This window comes from Anser anser (genome assembly GCF_964211835.1).
Source record: "Anser anser genome assembly, chromosome: 4".
NCBI lineage: Eukaryota > Metazoa > Chordata > Aves > Anseriformes > Anatidae > Anser > Anser anser.
The window spans coordinates 3,207,936-3,224,388 of NC_139724.1; the positions used below are offsets into that span (position 1 = coordinate 3,207,936).

Sequence of the window (16,453 nt, forward strand, 5' to 3'; positions counted from 1 at the left end):
CAAGATGGGAGAAGAGCTGAGAGCAGGAATAACATCAAGAAGGTAATAACTACTACAACCACATCTCTCCTACACATACAGAATTCATCTTACTTTCTTTTATCAGTAGTGTAAATATTTGCAAGCAGGCCAGGTTTTGAAGACGTGCTGCCTGTATTTTGGAAGCCTTGTAACTCTCCTGAAGGTGAGCCACAGTCCTGCAGCCCCAGGGGAACCCAAGGAAAGCAATGTGAAAGCAGACTGAAGGCAAAAGGTGGCAACTGAGGAGCAACAAAGGCCAGGTAGGACAAACAGCATTAAGCCAAAAAAAGCCAAGTAGTTATAAAGCTGGCAACGTTTCAGTTTTCAGCACAAGTCACATTTCCCTCAAGAAATGAAAATCAGGAGCAATTCCACCTAAGCCAAGAGCTGCACTGAACTACAGCAAGCAGAGGACTGCACGCTTCCCTTATGAGCCAGGCACACGCTGCCCTGAACCCAATGGTTTATTCTCCATTCCTGTCCCCAGACAGCCCGCCAGTTGCTTCACATGTAAAGTCTTTGGAGTGCACGTGCAGAATACGTCTTAAGAAATCTCTTCTTAAGCTAACATTAACACTGCAGACAAAAAACTGACAACGCATAAATTCAAAATAATTATTCTAAAAACAAGCAGAAAGTATTCCTCAAACTCATTCCCCATTTCGCCAATATTTATTTTTCACTTCTCCGTATATATTTTTGCAGCAGTATGAAAACAACTGGGGCTTTGAAGTACAGCTGCTTTTATTAGTGCTTCAGAAATTCAAGTTCTGATCTGTATTGGCATGGAAAGCCTCCCAAATAATCAAAACTCATCTGTATCCAGGAAAAAGAAACGTGCGACATTTCATCTATCTTCTCAAGCATCAAGTTCCACTATTATTCTTGTCTTAATCAAAACATTAATTTTCATTTAAAGAAGTTACATTTAAAGAAAAAATGTTTTTCTTAAAAATCAAAAACCAACTCCTGATACTCATGAAGGAAACAACTTCCATGAGTTTTGTTCAAACACTCTTAGAGTTAGCCTTATTCTGATCCCCCAAAATCCCATGATTAATCCCAGTAAGCAATAAAAGCAACAGTACATACTCCTGAAGAATTTTACCATACACATGCAAAGACTGCATGCATTTGTATTTTCTTCTCAAGGACTCAAGCTACCAAAATACGAGAACTTCACTTCTGAAAAGTTGGAAGAGTCTATCAGGCTGCAAAGGACATACCCTATTGTCAAAATAACATCAAATTCTGCTTCCAATATATAGGTATTTTGCACCTACTCTAGACTTCCTCATGTATATATTAATAGTTTTGCTTGCCATGCAAGTCTATCATGCAAAAAGTTAATCTTCCCTATCCGAAATAATAGGTAGTTCTCATTGCGAGTAGAAGGGAATACAAGGACATCACAAAAATACATGCAGTCAGCCTTCAATAGGGTGCCTGTAGCTTTTTAGAAGGAACCAACATACCCACATCTGAGACATCTTCCAGATAATCTCCTCCTCATCAACAAAGAGGAGCGCTACCTCACATGGCTTGGTTTTTATATTCAAAATAACTTTAGTGTTCTTCAGTGCTCATCAAGAAGAGACTCCCATTAGAACTAGTCAAATTTTTCCTACAAAACAGTTGGAAAACTCAGATCATCAAAACTGAAGAACGAGTGAGGATTTCCTAGTTTTAACCAAACTAAAATATTCCTTCCCAATGAGGGAGCCAGGAAGGGCTGCATGCATTTCAAGTTCAGGTGAAAGCTCCAGAGAAAGAGGCTACATGGCAGAGCACACAGTTACTTAATTGGTAGCATGGGAGATTAACTTCAGGATGTACGTTGCTACTATGGAAGGTCCCCAGGGTCTCTTCCACATTGCTGTTCAACGTCTGCTTGAAAGAGACATGGCTTAAGTCGCACACACCAACAGATCATTCCTTATCCAGCTCTATCCTTTATAATCTCACCCATCAGTCCTTACAGATACACATTGCTCCCTGTATCTTTTCCTCCACTGTTATTTCTTTCATTTGATTACTGTGAAAGAATAAATCAAGCTTGAAATTTATCATCAGGCACATAGTCCTTAGCGGTTTTGTTTTACTAGTAGGAGCCTGCAACTGCACTCAAAATGCTTAAAGAATAAGTTACAAATTCAGAAAAGTTGTGGTCTAAAATGTCACCACAAAATCCCATCCAGGAGGGAGGGAGGGAAGGATGCCATCTCTTTCTACATCAACGTTTTCAACTCCAAAATGCCCTCACTGATGATGGGACAAGGGGCCAAAGCTCAACGTGCTTTTTAAAAATAAACACTCTACTATTTGCCTAATAGAGGATACTACCTCTCCCCAAGCCCCCCTCTCTTACTTTCCAGCCCTTGTGGTCCCACAACCAATGCTGTTCTGGCCCCCAGTGAAACGTCTCGTTCTTCTCCGTGGTACCTGTGTGCACCTGAACATCACTGAGGATATGCAGGCATCTCTGCCCTCACAAGGAACCATTTCCCAGGCTATTCAGGACCTTTTAGTTCAAAATTTCTTAAATTTGCCTCGAAACAGTCCCTGGAGACTTAGTGCAATACACCTGTTAGAAAGCCAAGAGCCGCGCTCCAAGTACTGCGGGGCCCCACGTGCTGCAGGTGGCACAGAAGCAGGGCACAAGAGCCAAGTCAGCAGCTTCCACTCATGAAATTCAAGCATGGCCAGAAGGCTCAGGCCGTCCAAAAGTGAATCAAAGAGCAAGACATTGCCTAAATACAAGCCAGCCCAGGTAGCTTTCAGCCTCATCTGTAGATTTCTGCTATCAAGCAGGTACGCCAGCAGAAAATCTGCCCTCAAGCTGCCCACTTACTCAGAGCTCCTTCTTTCCTGATTTTTCACCCAATTACACCAAAAATCTGATGCAAGTTTTACAGATATTTGTAGACCTATTATATCAACTCTAAGAGCTCAGTCCTCACAACCTATAATTATTCTTTTCTCTTTAAAATGCATGAATACTTTCACATCACTGTTAAACATTTATTGACATTTGTAGATGAATATTTAATGCTGATTTTAAAGAAGACCTTACTTTTTCATAAAGCTTCTGCTATTAAATGCAAAATGGCACTTCCACACTCTCAGGTGTGCCCTCAGTAGAAATGAAAAGGAACTTTTAATCTTTTACAAGGTAGACTATAAACGTTGACTACTGCAGAGAAATAATACATGAAGGACTATGTTTTGTTCTGTTTGTTTGTTTTAAGCTACTTAAGTGACTAAGAAGCCCACACAGCTCCCATTTAAATTAATAGAAATTGCATGTCTGAATCTCTTAAGCCATTCTGAATACTTCATCATCCTATAAAATACCTTCTCAGTTCAAGAGTTGCAAGTTTAGAGCAATAAATTGATAACACTGTCTGTGATGTGCCGTGGAAAGACTTCTCAAAGCAGAACGCTTGTTTTTTTTTGGTCCTTTTTAAAATGATACCACAGTTTTCCTTTACTTTCTACTTACAGAAAAAAATCTCCCCCTATGTTCTGCTTACATCTGCATCAGAGCTCTAAAAGCATACAAGGACAATAAAATTTAACAACTGTCTCACTTTTGCGTATGCTATAACATTTAATTACCTTTCTCTTTCTACTTATCATCTTTTATCTGCAAAACAAGATATTTCCAATGTAGATAAAGCCAGTAGAAAGGCAGATTTCTGAATTGTGTGTTCTGAACTAGTAGGTTCAGACAGCAACATTTTTAGCATAATAATGCTATTCAACTTTTCAGAAATAGGATGGTCTCATTACTTCTTCCCTTTATTCACTTTAACTTTTGTTCTTGATGTTTCATCTGTCTTTTGGGTCATAATTTAAAACAGAACGCATCAATCCACTAAAAAAGCCAATAAATCGCGGCAGAGATGGTAGAGCTGCGCAGTCTGTGACGAAGGGAGCATGACTGTCTTCGCCTGGCTCGGAAATTGTAACGTCAATCTACCTCCACCTCATTCCGGGCTTTCTCTAGGATCACAGAGCTGGTAAGCAGCAAAAGCTTTGCACCAGGTTTTGCACTCCAGACTCCAGTGGTTCCTATGTTAATTCTCATTGAAGCGAGGAAGTATGTAGACAGTAGGTAAAATATTTTTAATGCAGGATGCAGATGGCTTGCCTGTCCTTTGCTCTCAAGGAAGGCTAAGGAATATCCTATACTTAAGAACACTCATGTTTTGTAGTTGTAAAAGTATTTAAAAAAAAAAATAGCAAGCACCCAAGCACGGGAGAGGGAAAAATAACAACTGAAAACTCGCAATAAATGTTTCAGAAAATGAAGTGTGAAAAAGGAGTATGCAGTACCATGCTGGTCATTACCAACATGCCCATTAGAATTAACATGGAGTTGAAATGCCAGGATTTAGATAAACAATACTCTGTCCTGGGAAATCTTAAGAAACAACCACTATTTGCCAGTAAAAAGTGAAAGTTGCCATCACAATGTTTTTATACAAGTGAACTTTTGATAAATATTCAGTAACTTTGTGTACAATATAAGCATGGATACATCTCAGATTGTACACAATAGTTCATACGAAAGCTATAAACGCTTTCTGTTTAAGAAAAAGGTGATTACAAAACCATTGGATAAGATTCCCTTACGGCAACAAAGAGCACGAACAGCGTACACAGTCTGTCAGCAGACTTTACAAGCAGGACCCAAGCAAAAAGGAAGGCAAGGAGAGAATAAGTGCAACCTTCGTGTCTTGCAGATATATACACACAAAATGTGTATATATTTCTCCTTCTTGAGGAATAACAGAAGAGAGGATAATTTCTGACTTCTTACAGCTTAAGAGCATGCATGCTCTCTAGCACTTGCCTTTGTGCTAAGTGCAAGCTCATGTTAGCTTTCAGCACAAGCTCATGTTAGCGTTGACTTATCAGGAGTAATTGAAAAAAAATATAAAATAAACCCAAGTTTTGAAACAAAGTTACCCAAAAGAGGTTTGTCATCAATCAGCTCTCTCTGCTTACCAGCCTACACATCCTGAAAAATGCAAGCCACTCATCTTCTACTTAGTTTAAAAGTACATAACCTTGAAGCTAATTTTAACACATCGCTGTGTCACCTTCTTTTCCATATAATTTTATGATCACGTTGTTCAAACGTATTTTTCCCCTCCTGGCTAAGGAAAAGCCCTCTCCAAACAAAACCAAGCCCCAGCTTTATAGCCAACTGGGAAAGCAGTGGGACCACCTGCGTGCTGCTGGAGGCTGCTAACTACCTGGTGAGAGGGGCCTGACGGATGCAGGGGATGTAGCCTGCAGAAACTTGCTGCCGTTCTTCCTTCTGCTTGGGCTGCCACAACTTCTGCCTGACGGATCGGCCACTGAGACGAGACATTCCTCGGCACAGGACAGGCAAAGGACTGACCATATGCTAAACCCTTTAGACAGGAACTATGCACTGTCGTAAGCAAGCTTTGCTTCCATAAAATAAAGAGCGGTCCAGAGAATCACGACTGAGATTTTCCCAGTTTTCCGTCAAGCCCAGAGCATCCTGGACTTCAAGACCTCCATGCTGAATCCAGCCGGCCGGTGAAGACAGCAGACTTTCAAGAAAATGCACTGAGTCTAAAAGGTTGTGACCATCATTAGTGACCACAGCAAATGTTTGCTCTAATCTAAAGCACTGGAAATTTTGCCACCAATTTCACACTTCCTCTTCCTTCTGGCAGAGAGCCTAGCGCAAACATCTCTTCACTAATTTCTCTCCTTTCTTTTTTTTTTTAAATAGTCAATATCTTAGCTTGCGTCAATTGACAAGACAAAGCATTTTACTCAAGACTGTTGAGAAGTACTTTCAGTAACGTGGCTGCAGGCATCTGACCCACAGTCATCCAGTTACCACTCGGGGACAGGCTGAAAACATACCGAAATGAAGTATAAAGTGTCACACGCTTTGGGCCCTAAAAATAATAATCACCAGATTTTATGTTTATGACATGAAATAAGTTCAAAACCATTTTCACTTGCTACCCTGAGGCCATTCCCTTTTTAAAATGTATTTTGAGGAGAATACAGAAGTGAAGAGCAAGAAAGGAAAGAAAGACAAGGGACAGGAAGATCATCTTGAGAGTCACTCCTGTGTTAATAACTTCATTGTTGGACAACCCTAGCCCCTCAAATCCTAAGTATACTTAGCACTATGTGAGGAGAGCTGGGAGGCTTGGGGGGCAGTTTAAGAGGGCATCACTCATGGTGAATCCTCAAGGTACAGAGCTGTATAGACATCACAGCAGAAGAGAAGATATTCTAGCATCTGATGGGGCAGGAGACATCTTCTGCAGTGCCACACATTGTGCCATAAGAGTTCCAGTAGCTGCAGCTCTACGCTTAGTGAGTCATTCCAAAGACTAAAAATAGAAACCTTTTACTTTTAAATGCATGTACACCATTACCTGATATTATTAAGGAACACTAACAGCTGAACACTGCTTACTCCTCTCCCCATTCCAAAAGGAAAAAAAAAAAAGCAGTCTGCTCATGTCTTTCAAAATTAAGCCAATAATTTGTTCCACAGTACACGATAATTTTGTTTCATAAATGTATACACCATCTATTGCCTTTCAATCAATCATTTCAAATCTGTTTTACAGAAAAGAGCTAGAATGCTTTATCTTTGTAAACTAAGTACACAAGGAACCTACGAGGTGAGCCGGGAGCACTCTGAATGTCTGGAAGCTGCGAGCGCTCAGCAGAATGAAAGAGAAAAGGAGGAAGCTGCTGAAGATGGCTTACTGGAATAACAGCCTTACAAATGCAAGCAGCACTTGGATTCGTGGCTTTAATTACACTTATAAATATTTCTGCTGCCTGTCTGAACCAGAGCAGCGTGCCTGTAAAGATGAGGAGCGTTGTGGAGAGCACTCTTACCAAAATCTGCTTTTCTAGGCACACAACCCACACAGATGACTGCAGCACGGTCTTCAGCCATTTCACTTGGCACACTTAGTTCCCCAGGTGACAGGGAGGGATAGCCAGTGAGGAAGCATGCACAATATCCAGCAGGGGCTGTACGTCATGCAGAGAGGAGAATTTCAACACAGACACAGAGGCAGCAGCTGGCTCCAAAGCTCCGAGTGCCGTACCTTTCTGTTCTACCTTTTGGTCTGCATGATCAGCTGCCAGACAGGCTGCGGGGTCATTACTGCTTTCATCAGGTTGGGACCACAAAGCAAAATGTGGTATGAAAAAATCCCAGCTCTTCTGCAGCTCACAGCTCTGATATATAAATAAGCTCTCTGTAACTGACAGCAATTAAGATTTTAAATTCTAGCAGTGACTTAAAAAGACTGAGAAATGAGCCCATAATGTCATATGTTTACTTCAGCTCAAGTCATAACATGGATTTCTGTCTACAAACCAGCTCATTTTTAAAAATTGATAAATATTTATTGCTAATAGTCTCCATCTCTCTTCAAGACGGGGATAGAAACATGAGCTCTTATCAGTAGAAGTTTCCTGTTAGTATTATTCCAATATTAAAAACATCTCCAAAACAACATTTTATGTAAGAAGCACAATAAGTAAAAATCCCTTCACAACTAATTTTGGAGTTTTCCTCAAGGTATATTATAACTCTAAGCCATAACCAATTCATTTCAACTAATCTGCATGTGCTAAATTCTCACCCCCCTACGCCTTTTCCCAGGAAACCAAGAAGAAACCGAATTAGGTTCCAGAACTTCACACAGCAGACAGGAAAATATCTAGTGGAGATTTCTTGTGCAAGTATAAAAGTATTGCAAATGTAACTCAAGAGCTTGAGTAGGATTATGGGACTGCCACCACCTGAAACCTGTGATGAGACAAAATAAAGACCACAATAGAGCTCAGTGCTCAACTATTTCTAAACACTGCTTGGAATCCATGTGTCATTGGTCAAAATAAATCCTGAAGGATTGCCTTTTTTTTTTTTCTTAACACATGAAAAAAAGCTTTTTGATCAAAACTGATCAAAAAAAGCTTGATCAAAAATGAAAGCAAAAACTTTCATTTAAAACAGTCTTCTTGATAAATGAGGTTTTCAAGACTTCTGTATTTTGTAGAAAGCATTGAAAATTTTTAGAAAAATGAGACGTTTAGTTCACTTTCAAGTTTTCTCCCTTAATTTCCAAAATGAATTTTCAGTGAGATAAGACCTGCTAAGTCAGGTTTTCTATTTTACATAAAAACATGTACTTGAGCACATATAGATAGATCAGTATGTATTTTTTAAAGCTTATTTGCTCATTCTCTCCAAATCACGTTGTAACGTTGGGAAGAAGTATAGAGTGAAAGCCTCTGTCAGGACAAAAAGAGAAAAAGAGTTGGAAAGGATAAAAACATTCCAAAAAAAGTTCAAATACAGTTTTAGAAACAAAATGAAAAGCATTTTCAGGCCACTAGCTTAACTGGAAGAGGCGTCAGAACCCTAGAACAAAGCAAATGATATAAATGTCCCTGAAATTTAACCTGTGGGTGCCGATGAAGGTCAATGAAATTGCACAGGAAGGCAGTCAAGTGACAAGTCTCCATTTCTGGTTTCACTGCAAAGGCTGAGGATGGGATGGAGAAGGGATCCTGGTGGGGGGTGAGAAGGCAGAAGACTCTCTGGAAGTAGAACAGGTGCTCTGCCGAAAAGCTGACACAGCACAGCCAACCACATCCAGGCATCGTGCTCCAAATATCTCACACAAACCACTGATGTTCTTTCAGACAGAAACCACCAAATTCCAGGTTAATTCTGCATGAAGACAGCAGGCATGGCTGGCGGGAGACACAGCTGGGAGCAGAAGACACCGAAGAGCCAGCACCGCAGGGGGAGGCTGGGAAGGTTCGACGGCTGCTGCGGGCACGAGGCTGGCACCAGGCTTCCACAGAACGGTGGTGCTGGCAGTACTGGGATTCATCTCAAAGTGCCCAGCACACGCTAGCTTCAGGTCAGAGAGGGGCTTCCCTCTACAGCAGCCACAGAGGGAACTCCTCTGAGCTTTGTGACAAGAGCGAGATTACACATTGAAGCAATGAATTCAAAAAAAAAAAAACATAGCAGTGATGTAAATGTGATTGCTTTTTTGTATGCTCATAAAACTAACATCATTTATATTGAAAGAGAAACATATCTTTAAAAGGCTCCGACTAATTACTGTGCATCATAACCCACTTAGGATGCCTAGCTTGTAATTAACGCTGCTGCAAGAAGTTGAAGAACTTTGTTCTGTGTAACTAACCCTGATAAAGTTGTTCAATGAGATCACAATTATTTCACTTCCCAACAGACAGATGTCATACATCTCCACTACATCATCAATTTATTCTCCTAAATCAGGGTTGCTGTTATTAAGCTTAAAATACAACTTCACATACATGTATAAATTCGAAAAAACAGGGTTTATCTAGTTCAGGATAACCACTTTCCGCTTGGTTGAGCACTCCCAATGAACTACTTCCGAGAGTCAAATCTTCCAAACCTTGGATGCCCAAATAATTTTCGATGACAATAGCAGCAGTCACAGGAGTAGAAGTTTGCATGTCGTTATCCCTCATGCACAGGAATTACATACTTAAGTCCTTGTCAAAGTCTGCATTATCTTGTCATTGCTAAGACACAACAAAATTCAATGCCACATTTAACAACTGAAACAGGCTCTGAATACTAGCTGGTAATTTAAGATGAACAAAGAGGCTCTTTCACAGTTGGGCAATAAAACTTGAGTACTGATTTGGGGCAAGTTAAACCTTAGCACCTATAGCCGTGCATGCTGACATGCAAGTATATCAATCACAGCACAAAGCACATTTGTAGGATAGGTTTGTAAAGCACATATACAGCATCCACTCTACAAGTAAGTTTTCTTTTATATCGCATGTATATGGTCCCATCAATCTCCACAGCATCCTGCAGAACAAGAAGCGTCACCAACCACTTCTTGCCAAAACACTGACTGGTTTGCCCCAGGTCACGCAGGAAGTCCATGGCAGTGCTGGGATCACAGAATCCCCATCTCAATGTTCCGGCCACGCTGCCATCTGTCCTCAGCCATACTTAAAACAACTAAATTACCGATGGCAACAAACGGCAGAATCTGACTTTCAGATGAGCCGATGGGTACAATGAGTCAATCCATAACTTTTGTCTCCTCCAGACACTTAGATGGATGGGCTGTATGCCCAGCATGTTATAATAACCCTGAAAAGCTTTTGGCTCAGATTGCAAACGCATTAGCATTAACTTAAATCTGCTGCTTTGTTTACTATCTGAGATATCTGCTTATGCTTTTTGGATAAGTGATACCAAGTAAAGATACCCAAATCCTGAGCATACAGAACAGTTTGCAGCACGAGACTAGAGCTACCCACTAACAGACTGCAGAAAGCTTTACTTGGTATTTATTCTTCTAGGGCACTACGATCAAGGAGTCACCTTTCTCATTTCTAGTCATGGATTTGTCGTGATGGACATTGAAAACCTTCACAAGAAGTCACTCAAACATCAGAAGCTGGGTCTACTCCCACCACTTCTGAAGTGGATTAATGTGACTCCAGTCTCGCAGCCATAGCCACGGGTTACGGTGAAGCCTCCCTTGACTCAAGCTGCTGGAGAGTGCGACAAAGATCCCAGATTGTCCTGCTCTTTCCAGTGCTTAAGCTCATTACAGAGTCTACACAGCCATATAGGTACAGGACTAAATCACTCCAAGAGAGAAAGCTATTCAATAGTAACAATAAGAGGCTTTTCTTCAGGGTTACAACGGTAGCAGGCCCTGGAGAGGTCTAATTACAGTCAGAACACCCAAGCAGCATTGGAAGCAACAATTTATTGGCCGTAGCACTGTAGCCTAATGCACAGACAGAAGAGACAAGTCAAGGATTGTATACAAGACGCAGAATTACCCACAGCTTGCTAGGGTCCACGGACTGCTGCACACTAATGAGATAATCTGACAAAAAACAAAAGCAAGTTTTATAATAAAACCGTACTGTTTTTACTACAAGGGCAATAAGAGAAAAGCAGATGCAAGTATTTGTTTTCAGTGCTTAGAGACCAGTTCAGGAGCTGGCATCAAGACACCCTGCAGGAACCCACAGTCCCTGGTTAGACAGGCGGGCAGCTGGGGACCCGATCCAGAACCTGTCCAGGTCAGCGCAATGCTTGTCGCTGATCTTAGCGGGCTTCAGACTAAGCCCTGGGCTGCCCAGCGCCGGGTTGCCTGCCAGACTCGAGCAGCAATCTCCCTCAGGTGCCAAGCCTCGTGTGGCTCTACCTTTTGAAAAGGCACTTAGGTGGGAATACGAATGATACACCAAGCGAAAACAAAGTTGCAGAGGTTACAGATTAGCGAGACAGCTTGCTAAATGCTTTCTTGTTTTATCATATCACCCAACTCTCCTGCAAGAGCTGGGATAGAAGCGGAGGTTTCTAAGCCAGGAGGGCAGCACGGATTTACGAAGGCATTTTCAGCACCTAGCTCACGCTGCTCTGCTTGCGGTAACACCTCCACACAGTGCTGCCCGAGCCCATTTTGCAGCCCTGCGAAAATGAGAGAGGCAAGGAGCAACAGCATTTCGGAGACACGGTCCCACCAAAGGCTCCTTGCAGTTTAAGCATGCCCTCGGGGTGTCTTCTCCCTCTTCAACCCGGTACCACAAAGGGAAAAAAAGAAAAAAAAAGGAAAATGCATCAGCTAGCTAGTTATGCATAGCTGAGGCAAAACCAGGGAGGATGGATTGACATCGCAGACGATCCCCCCCCTCACACACACACACACCCTTATGCAAAGCAGCGGACGAGCCGTCCGTATTTCCAGCAGCCGCCACCCCCAGGAGCCGCGCACCCCCCGACCCCCGTCACCCCTCACGGAGCCCTCACATCGGCGGGGCCGGCTCCACTCGGGCGATGGCAGGGAGAGAAAGCGGAGACAGCCTGAAACCAGCCTGAAATCGGCAACGGGCGGCGGGGATTCACGGGCTCCGGCGGCTCCTCCCGGGCAGCTCGGGGCTGGGGCTGCCGCAAGGAGGGGAGGAGGGGGGGGGACCCGCTAGGGCCGCCCCGACCCGCCCTGGGCGGAGCAGCCCCAAAATGGCCGCGCCCCGAACGGCCGCGCCCCAAATGGCCGCGCCCCGCGGCCCCCTCCTCAGAGCCGAAGTCACCGGGAGGCTGCCAGGGCGGAGGGCGAAGCAGGTTGGGGGGGGAATGGTGGCTTCTGAGAGGAAAGGGGTGCTCCAGGTCAGCGGCACCGGGGTTTATTTCCCAAAGGGGGGCAGAAAACGCCGTTACTTACCGGCTTGTCATACACCTGCCCTTCAGAAAAGGGTAGTGTGAGCACAGCCTTCCTGCTCCCTCCCTGTGGTCACAGAACCCAACGCTGAGGGCTACCAGAGATAGCTGAGGTAAAAACATCTCTACTAAGCACCTAACACCCTGCCGTAGTCCCAAAGGGGACACTGCTGTCCAGGCACACGGCTCTGGAAGCCAGAACCGTTATAGCCAGGTACAGCTTGATAGCTTTCGTGAGAAAATATTGGCCCGTGCATCAGAAAGTAGGCTTTGATGTGCTATTGAAATTGCACTAAGGAAAGGGTTAAAGAGAACAGGAAGTAGCAAGAAATGCCAAAATAGCAAGAAATTGCTCTGGGATGCTGTATACATTAGCTCTGGTTTCCGATATCTAGTCTGTGCTATCTGGAAGCAATTCTGAGAAAGCTTTAACAGTGCTAAGTGCTCCTCCCATTAAATCCGTAAGCAGGGTAAAGCCTGGCCGAATCCATGCTTTTTTGTATAAATATAGATCTCTTCCTATACGTGCCCCCACGCTGTGCGGTGCCCACACCACTGCCGTGCCGTGCCTCACATCCCCACCCGAGACCAAAGGGACCGGCGGTACTTTGCGCGGCTCGGCGAGGCCGGGTGCTCCGAGTCCTGCGGCACAGAGCACGCACCGAGCGCCATTCGAAGGAAGCCAGGAATGAAGCAAACTAGGAAATTGCTGCATTGAAAGGCACGGCATGAAACATTCATTTGTTGTTGCCTCCCCCCCCCATTCCTCCTTCCTTCTTTTTTCCAGATAAATCTAAATTGTTTCATTCATAGCAAATGAAATCAATAATGCTTTTAGCTCTGAGTGCATAATGAGTCCAGCATAATGCTGCACCCCTTGCACATCCGACTCCTTCCGGAGTTCAACAGGAACAAATCCCAAGTGTAAAAGAAGCTGGAGCAGGCCCAGCACAGCCATATAAGTAAATACAGATACACTCGCGGGGACTCCGGGAAGGATGGGGAGCGCAGCAATGTTTTAATGGTTTCTAGTGGACTGCACTGGGTGCCAAAGCAGTCCGAGCCCTTCTGTCTGGCAGAAAGGAAGCAAGCAAGCCACTTCACTGGTCACAGCGGTTCCTCCATGCTCTGCTCAATGACACTTGAGCAACGTGGTCGCCCTCTGCCTGCTCCCATGCCACCAGCAGAACCCATCAGGCCTCCGAGCTCAAGCAGGCATGGTGCTTCTGAGGCCAGTAATCTGCAACTCAGCCCCATAACAAGTTATTAAAAGATAAAATAGCAGGTTACTACCCAAAAGAGAGTTTTGAGAGGGATGTGAGTATCCACAGACTTTAGAATGTCTTTTCCATCATGGACTTGCAACCTCTCTTACATCTCAACAGCACGAATGAGAAGTGGCCAAAGGAACCTGCCAACAGCAAGGAGCAGTTTTCTCCTGCTGGATTCAAGGAAATTCCTTCAAGGATTTCCCCACAGAAGTGAGAGTTTTCTCCTGCCTGGTAACAAACTAGTGAAGTAAAGGGTTCCTCTCCACCACTAGCCCCTTCAGAAAGAAGCTACCGAAGGCCAGCGCTGAGAAGAGCCCCTCATGCACCACCTTCCAAACCACTAAATGAAGGACAATTTTCTGGCAGAACCAGCCACAGAGACCATAAAAAACACTTGCCAAATGCACATTAGCCTATGCCTACATAACAGCTGTGAATTACTGTAGATCAGACCCTTGGGTATTTGAAAGGCAAGTTTATTGTTTTGTTGGGTTTTGTTTTCTTTTTTTTAAGTTCCATTTTTGTGACAGTTATTTCACCAAGGCAACAGCAACAAGAGCTGCTGTTAAAGAGAGCAATCGGAAGTTTTAAATTAAAAGCAGATCCTTCTTGTTCCCAGAGGAGTCTCTACCTGTGGAAAGATCAAGGTAAGATCTACCCACACATTTGGATCCTAGCCCACTGAAAAAAATCACATTTCCTACTGCCACACCTGTCCATCACTAACTCCAAGCCAGACCCCACAGAGCAACTCCCATCACATAACGGGAAAAGCAGAGGAAAAGAACGGCTCTTCAGTCCTTGGCTTCCTCTTCCAGCCTCCTGCAGGGAGGAAGATGAAGGAACAAAACGTGGCCAAGTTAACAAGTGGAGGATGCGAGGCACTCATTTTTCTGGCTGAGGAGGTAACTTGGTAAGAATTGTTCTAATACTCTATTTTTGTTCGCTGTTATTTGTCTTCCCTCTCCTCCCCCTCAAAGCCTTACTGGTAAAGGAATTTAACTTCATTTACAGTGGTGGCAAGAGGAAGTTCTCTGGTATTAGTTAATTTCCAGCATTATGTCCTTCTAATTGAATTTCTGTGCATCTCTGCTTAGTGTTTGGCATATAATTGAAGGAGGCGGTTCATATAGTTCAGCCACCAGCATGAGCCAACCTAATGATTTTCCAGAGCTCACGATAGCAACAAGCAGCTTTCAGACAAATCCTTGAGGTCCTGAAGGAGCTGGAAACACAGCAGGTAGCTTCCATCAGCACGCCCAGCCATGACCGCAGTGTAGTCATAACAAACAGAGCTCCCTGTGGACTGCACCCACTTCAAGATAGCCAGCAGAACTGAGATTTTGTCTTTTTCCAAGAAAAGCTACAATCCAACTGTGATCACAGCAATTCATCCTACAGATTCGGGAAGTCAGAGCTACAGTGCTCCCTCTGGAATAACAGGATTTTCCATCAAGTACAAAGTTGGGAAAAAAGAATACAAAACATTTCTTTGAGTTTGGTACAGCTTTTCCCCAAAATTTCACCTACCTCAGAGGACCGCTTACTGTCTTTTGAGATTCAGCTCACTGATGAAGCCCTTGGAGTGTGCCCAGAGCTACTTGCTATTGTGGCTATACCTTAGCAAAAGAATTTATTAAATACTTTTTCCATTGTGCCTAATGGATGGTTAGGAGACAGTGTTTTGAGGAAAACACGCAGATTCTGAAGCCAAGGAGTAAGATGCTGGCAGGAGGTGGTGTGAGCAGGAGGAGGTTTTAATGAGTGTCTTCTATTTCCATTTGAAAGAGTTCTCAGTATTGAGGTACACCCACTCAGCCCACAGACTAATCTGTACTTTTAAACACAAGCTTCTTGTTAAACAACAAAAAACAACTCCTCGGCACATTATATATCTTAACGGAACTGTCCTTGATGTGTGATATGAAGGCAAATTTGTTTCCTGTCAGCCTAATGGACTTTCAAGCTGCAGTTTTTCCACTCCTCTTAATGACTTGTTGCAATGGAGATGAGTGCTCTGTGTACAGCAATGCCATCTTCTGGCACAGTTCTTGTGAGAAAGGGATCTTGCTGAATACCATTAAAAGAAAGCTCCTGCTCTGTGAAAATAGGAACTCAGGCTCCACAATAAATCTCGGATTTTCCCCTACATACTGTTGGGCTGTAATTGTTTGAGGAGCTGAAACAAAGAATGAGAATGTGTGTGGGGCTCTGCAGGAACAAACTCACTCAAGTGGCTCTTCAAGGCACACCCAAGTACGCTGATGAGAACGAACGTCACCGCTGACTCCCAAATGCTCCAAGGTGAAGCGGTGTGGCTGCAGCCACAGATGGGTACAAGGGCAATTGTGGGGCAGTGCAGGAACCTGGGAGGAAGAACAAGCAGTCGAATGGAACCAGCTTTGCATATCTCCGGGGAAATGCTTTCTGTATCGGCAAACATTTCACACATCTGATTTTACTTTTGTATTCCAAGCCAGGAGATTTGCATTAAGCAAAGACTGAACACGCGTGCTATTTATACTAAGGAAATAAATAAGGGCTACAAATTCACAGCTTCCGCATAGTTCTAATTCTGACTTTCTCCTGAACCATCCTATTTGTAATTTGGAGGTACAGAAGACCAGCTTAAAATCAAAGTTCCCAACAAATCTATACTTATGCTTTTTTTCCAGAATCTACAAGGTTCATGTTCCGGTATCTATTGGAGTGCAGATTTCAAAGGATGAACAAGAAAGCCAGATCTACTCCAGAATAACAGCTGAAGGGAAACAACACCTGTATGTTTAGTTACTGTGCCATTTAATAAAAAAAAAAAAAAAAAAGAAAATCAGATGTGCTGCAAAGATCTTGCTCAGTA

At 43.4% G+C, this 16,453-nt stretch overlaps 1 protein-coding gene across 5 annotated transcripts in view; it reads right to left on the bottom strand.

Moving 5' to 3' along the window:
* The window catches only part of ANK2 (ankyrin 2), a 352,274-nt gene that overhangs the window by 313,937 nt on the left and 21,884 nt on the right, over window positions 1-16,453 (bottom strand). For 2 of the 5 annotated variants that reach the window (XM_083833320.1, XM_083833319.1), the window contains exon 1: window positions 11,915-12,052. The exons of the other annotated variants lie outside the window; for them this stretch is intronic. The gene's annotated coding sequence lies outside the window, so the exon portion shown is untranslated. Of the gene's footprint in view, window positions 1-11,914; window positions 12,053-16,453 lie in introns of those variants that run through there. 5 annotated transcript variants of the gene reach the window in all.